At 32.2% G+C, this 6,557-nt stretch overlaps 1 pseudogene; it reads left to right on the top strand.

Annotated features, from left to right (window-relative positions):
* Nucleotides 1-519: 519 nt before the first annotated feature.
* LOC122890602 lies at nucleotides 520-638 on the top strand (annotated as a pseudogene).
* The last annotated feature ends 5,919 nt before the right edge of the window (nucleotides 639-6,557 follow it).

Raw genomic sequence — 6,557 nt, 5'->3', positions numbered from 1 at the left:
GATCATCAATGCAAAAAGAACGCAAAAGCACTTCCATAATTTGCCTTTGCTGGAGCATATGATGCTTCAGATAAGCAAAACTTTTCTGATTATGGAAAATTGGCTTGTTTTCCCTGAAAGGGCCACCACAAATACCTTTTTGTCGAGGGGAACAGGAGAAGAGTACAAATGGAGGCCCCAAACTGCTAAATAAACTATGTTCTATCCTTTAGCCCAACAGTAAACTTCTATAATAACAGCATTGAAGTGGCGGGGTGGGGGGGGTGGGAGGTTGGGGTACCAGGTGGTGGGTATTATAGAGGGCACAGCTTGCATGGAGCACTGGGTGTGGTGAAAAAATAATGAATACTGTTTTTCTGAAAATAAATAAATTGGAAAAAAAATAACAGCATTAAAAAATATGTACAATTTATGGTTTTATAGTATGTATATGATTTACATATGAATTACACATATGTTGTATATATAACATAACACAGTGATGCATTGTATATTAATGTCTATTTTCCATTTACATATAGCTTTGCGCAGTGGCAGTATCGTAGCCAATGAGGTTTATCCGAGGCGCGATTATTGCTAATTGAAAACTTTTCCATTTACATATAAATGCACATTTATGAATTTACATATTTACACATTTACATAAAAATTTATACTTTTATTTTTATAGTAATACATTTATATATTTATGTAAAGAGAGAATGTATTTAGGCCTGGACTCAACAGTTTGGGATCACTCAGGAAACTGGGAATTAGCCTGCTTTGTCACACGATATCTTAATATTATTGGACACTGGAGTGTCATTAAGAGTAAACTGTCTGGAAAAGTTTTTGCAAGCATTTTCTGAAGTAAAGGGTGAAATGGTATACTAATTCACAGTCTTATCATCCTGAAAAAGGATACACTGAAATAAACAGTTGTGTTGTATTGACCAGATGGTCATTGTTATTATTATAACATGTATTAATTTAATTATATCAATTGCTATTACATGTATCATGATAATCATCTTGTAATGAAGTATCGATATCTATATTTTTTTCTTAAATTCTTCTTCTTTCTACATTTTTATTGCTGGTTTTTTATAACAAAATTGATTTTTAAAATAAAACTGTTGTAGAAAGAAATTTTGTAATTACTTTTTACATGAATCTTTTTTTCATAGCCATGCAAACATTTTCTTTACTGATAGTGTTTTGTATAATTGGAATGTCACTTTTGTTGTATGTTTCCTATGGAGATTTTTTTCTTTTAGGTAAGATGAATTTTTAAAAAATACATATTTTAATTTTCTTAAAGTTAAATAGCCAAATTTAAGATGGTTTGAATTTTTATAAGCTATCATTAATCATAGCAACTAAAGCAATAATTCATACTGAGTAACTAAAGAGAAAATTCAACATTAATTTTTTGGCCAAAGACCTGAATTGGGATTAACTCTTTGTGATCTTTCTCTTCCCCTTCCCATTCTTAACTTTTCTGTGCACCTTATATCTTCTCTGAATTCAATCTATTGCTTTCACAGAATTTAGGCAGGATTACCATAAGTTTCTAAGAGTGAATTTTATGTCAAAATCAATATGTTTTATCAAGACGTCTTAGTTTTAAAAGCACAGATGAAAATTGAAAGAAAAATTGTAAGCAATCTGAATTGTTACAAAGTCATCATTTCTAAATACAGATGAAATATGAAAAAGCATCATGGATTTTTGGCCATAATTTTGCTTCTACGTTTTTCTTTTTCCTATACCAGAGTGGTAACATTATAATAAACTTATGCTCAACAAATATTTGTATTTCAAAGATTAAGTTTTTATGTTTCAGTTCTTCACTTAACTCAAAATCTATATTTTTTAACACCTGATTTTCTTGTTTTCTTCTAATAGTTCAACAATGTACAAAATAAACATTAGTTGTTCAACAAGATTTCTATCACTGATAGTACCTAATTGAAGTGTATAATGTTACATTTACAATTTTATGTATAACTTCTCTCAGTATATTACCTGATAAATGAATAGTATTATTTTTATTTTTCAGGCTAGATAATAAATATTTGTTTCATTATTTTGGTATCCATCCTATGTGTTCAGCCATTCCAGCATCTAATTTCAAAAAATCATTTTTAATAATCTACCCTTTTTATTGTTTTCTACAAATATATTGCTTTTAGAAGCACTGGAGAATAAATATAAAAAGAGGTATATTAATTTTTTAAGTTCGTCATGATTGTAATCTTTACCAGAATTCTGTGAGTTGACTGGAATTTGTATCACCATTTTTCTTCAGTCATAAGATGGCATGTACTTATCTGTGTGGAAACAATATTAATTAACTCTTCCTTTTACAAAGACTCTATAGTGGCAAGGTTTTTATCTGACCTCTTTGAGAACTTGAAGAGAAAAACTTTCTTGCTAATTTTTGTTGTTTTGATCAGTAATTAAATCTCTATTAAGTCAAGAATTTGTAATATCTTAGCAAATTTTTTGTGGTTGTATTGGACAGAAATTTGCTCACTTTTATTATCTCCATTTAAAAATTTTACTATCTCCATTTTATTATCTCCATTTTTAAAAAAATACGTAGACTGCTTCTTCGAAGATTCATTCTCACATTTTAGTTTTTCATTAAATGAAATTACTGTTTTCTGTTTCTAACATGATTTTGAGTTCTACTCATTCTGAATAATAATCTAAATAATGTAAAGAATAAAATTTAGTTACATTCAGAGTGTATAATATTTAAATATCTATTCATCACAAATAAAGTAAGTGCAAAATTAAAAAATAAAACTTTTTTATATATTTCCAAAGGAAATTATTTATCTTCTAATCCATTAAAATTGTTAAATCCATTACAATTATAATTAAATATTAAATTTTAAAATTAAACTTATTTAAATAATCTGAAATTTATAATTTATTTAATTAAAAATTTAACTGAAATGTATGATCTTCACAGAAATAAAATTATTAGTTAGAGCTACCAATAAATGGTACCTTGTGAATTAAAGAATTGGTATCGTGCTTCCTATATGTCTTATCTAGTCTTTTTTTTTTTCAAGATTTTATTTATTTACTTGACAGAGGGAGAGACAGCAAGAGAGAGAACACAAGCAGGCGGAGTGGGAGAGGGAGAGGGAGGCTTTCCGCAGAGCCTGGAGCCCTGCATTGTTCTCTATCCCAGGGTCCTCAGATCATGACCTGAGCCAAAGACAGATGCTTAACAACTGAGCCACCTGGGTGCCCCATGTTTTATCTAGTCTTATACAAATTTAAAAAGGAGTATCAATATATCAATTTTTTTTAAAAATATTTCTCAGTGACTAATTCATCTAATAGTGCTATGCTAATTCATAAGTACCTCTGGAATTGCAAACTGGAACAACAACCACAACAAAAAAGGCAAGAAAATAAACACAGAACCAATGAGAGATTATTCTTTCCTGTGCAAAAACCCATCGTGTGAACAATTACATAAGAGAAAAGATTTGACAGTGAATTTTCTACTTGCAAGTTCTTCTGCTAGTTAACTCCTCACTGCCCTTCAGAGCAGCTCCATGTCCTACATGGACTGTTATTAATACAGCCCTCAAAACCTTACTCAGATGCTTTTGGTCCTAGGACTAGTTGAAGACTAGAAGACAAGTCTGGCCTGGGGGGTTGAGCAAGGATCACCATGAGATTGAGTGTTTAGGGTTGGGGTACACAGTGTTGGTGTTGAGAGATAGATCTTAGGTGACAGAAAGTGACATTGGTTCTCTAAATGTTTTTGCAATAATACATGTGGGGCCCTGTAAAATCTGAGGCCCAGAGCAGTTGCCCCCTTGTTTGAATTTAAGATCGCTAAAACTACTTAAAACTATTTAAGGTACTAAAACTACCTTTATTTTTTTCCATGTTATTTTATTTTATTTCTTTTCAGTGTTCCAAAATTCATTGTTTATGCATCACAGGCAGTGCTCTCTTTAGTTGTCAGTGAGATTCATGTTATGGGAAAATATTTCAGAATATTTACTTGATAATTTCTAGTTCAGACATTTTCAATTCTTTATGTTTGGAGTCAGACTATAAATAAATCAGATAAAATAAATATATATTTTTTCTTAGAAAAAATACAATAAAATGAGATACATTAAGGATAGAGAGTCAATATGCTGTAATAGAAAAAATGATTTTTCTGAGTTTGAATTCTGGTTCTCTTACTTCAGAACTGTTCTGTACTTTCCCTTCGGCTAGATGGGCTAGCTGAGTCTATCTTTAGTGGGTATCACTGGTTCCTTCTCCTCTCATTTCCTTCTGTCCTCCTTCTCCCACTGACCTGGACTCCTTGCATTTGGAATCTCCTCTTTTCTACCTCCAATTCAACTTGCTTTCTGATCCAAAGTTTTAGACAAGAGGCTTAGTCTATTTTTTTTTTTTTTTCTTTCCAGGAACTTGGACTATAGGAAAGAGTGAAACAGGAAAACAACTTTTTTGGTCCAGCTCCAAAGTAATATAAATATGGATTTTTTTGTTTGTTTTTTTCTGAGTAAGAGAAATTTATTGCATTAGTATCCCTAGAGTCGTCAATCTCCCTGTGATATCTGAGAATCTTTCTATCATTTATCTATTATTCCTATTTCTATTACCTTGGCTGATTACCTGATTATGAGCCCAAGCTCCTGGAAAGTGGTGGTAAAGAAAGAAGTTAGGTTTGGAGAAAATTTTGTTCATATGTGTTTCTCTTGCCAGCAGAATATGAGAAACCAGGTACATAGAGTATCAGGATATAGGATACTAAAAGTAATATACTGAGACTCTTATCTTTCAAACTAACCCCGTATGAATCAACCTGTGTCAATAGAATTCTCCTCTAGATGTCATCAAGACTGTTGTTGTACAGGGGTCATTTTTGGTATTGCTTTGAGAGATATAAATTATCACTGTTCTCCTCTTATTTGATAACAACACAGTGACATTGCTAATATATTTACTGTACATGAAAGTTAATGACTGTTGTGTGCAGAGTTCTTTATATTATCACCTTATTTAATCTTCACTGCAGCTATCCCTGCAAATTTGTTGTTATTAGACCTTATTTTAATGATAAATCACAGAGCATTCTGAAAGCTTATGTGGCTTCCCCCCAAGCTACTCATCACAGGATTTAGAATACAATGTTGGATTCTAATGCCTGTTCTCTTTCTATGGTACTACACTCAATATCTGGTACATAGAATGAAGACCAAAAACTAAATATCTAAGAAGAATTTATTTTCCTGTTACTCTAAATGAAAGGAATATATTTTCTTATCATGTGGTCTTGAATGTATTTCTATCTTTATCATGAATTTTGGGATTGATAGTCTTTTTCATAATTATCTATAATAGTGTGTCTCCTATCTTACAGGCTCCTTTCCAAGGGATGGTGACCCTTCTTCCACTTCTATTGAGAGATGCGGACCAGGTTCCCTTCCTTTGAGTTGGGGAGGGGTTGTGACTCTGACAGAAGTGATGCTATGTTGCTTCCTCGTCTAAGTCCAAAAAGATAATACACGGTTTTCATGGGACACTTACTTTTGAATCCTGGCCACTGTTCTCTGAGATAACCCAAGAACTCCATGGGGGTTACCCAGGGCCCACGGTACCAGCTGAGTTGTCAGCTGACAGCCCAGCGTCAATTTGTCAGCCATGTGCGTGAGACATCTTGGATGTGTATCCTCTCGTCCCTATGTCAGCTGATACTACGTAGTACAGATGTAATTGTCCCTGCTGAGCCCTGCCCAAATTGCATATTTGTGATTAGAATAAATTATTGTTGTTTCAGACACAAAGCTTTGGGTGGTTTGCTTTGTAACAATGTATCTATTGCTAATATATCTCAAATAGTCATCTAAGGTACAATTTTCTCCCAGGACAGTTTCAAATTCTATATACCTAAGGTAAAACAACAAAATGACTTAATAGATATTTATAAGGATATTTATTTGCTCATACTCATAACTACTCACCTATGATGTGACTGCTTTTTGTCTAAACTACTGTAAAATAAAATACACTTGAACAATAGATAATTACCTTACTATCTTATTAAAAGCTTTTTTCTTATTGAGAGAGAATGCATTTTAAAAGACAGCATTTTCATCAAAGAAATATTTTTAAACCTCTGAGTTGGCAGGAAAAAAAATCAAAGCTTAAAAGCATTGGTTGTATTCATGAAGTACTTTTCTTATTAATTGCTGGAGAATGCCAAAGTCTCTTGTGGAACACATGGCAAAACAAGCTGATTAAGAGGCTTAGTATTATTTTTAAATTACTTAATTGCCATTTAATGAAATAGGAAGCTCTGACTTCCACGCTACCTAATAAAATGGTTACTCTGCAAGGAATGAATTGCTGGTTGCTCTGACCTTGCAGAGCAAGCTGGGTTTAAAGAAGCCACATAATACATTTCTGCAATGATGGTATGGGGACTGAAAGCCGTATTACTGGAAATGTGCATGTTAGCATTTATATCTCTTTTATAATTGCTGAAATAATGGCCAACATACATTAAGAAATGTCTGGGTATTCCA

The sequence above is a fragment of the Neovison vison genome, chromosome 11 (assembly GCF_020171115.1).
Source record: "Neovison vison isolate M4711 chromosome 11, ASM_NN_V1, whole genome shotgun sequence".
Classification (NCBI taxonomy): domain Eukaryota; kingdom Metazoa; phylum Chordata; class Mammalia; order Carnivora; family Mustelidae; genus Neogale; species Neogale vison.
This window is presented reverse-complemented; position numbering and strand designations above follow the sequence as displayed.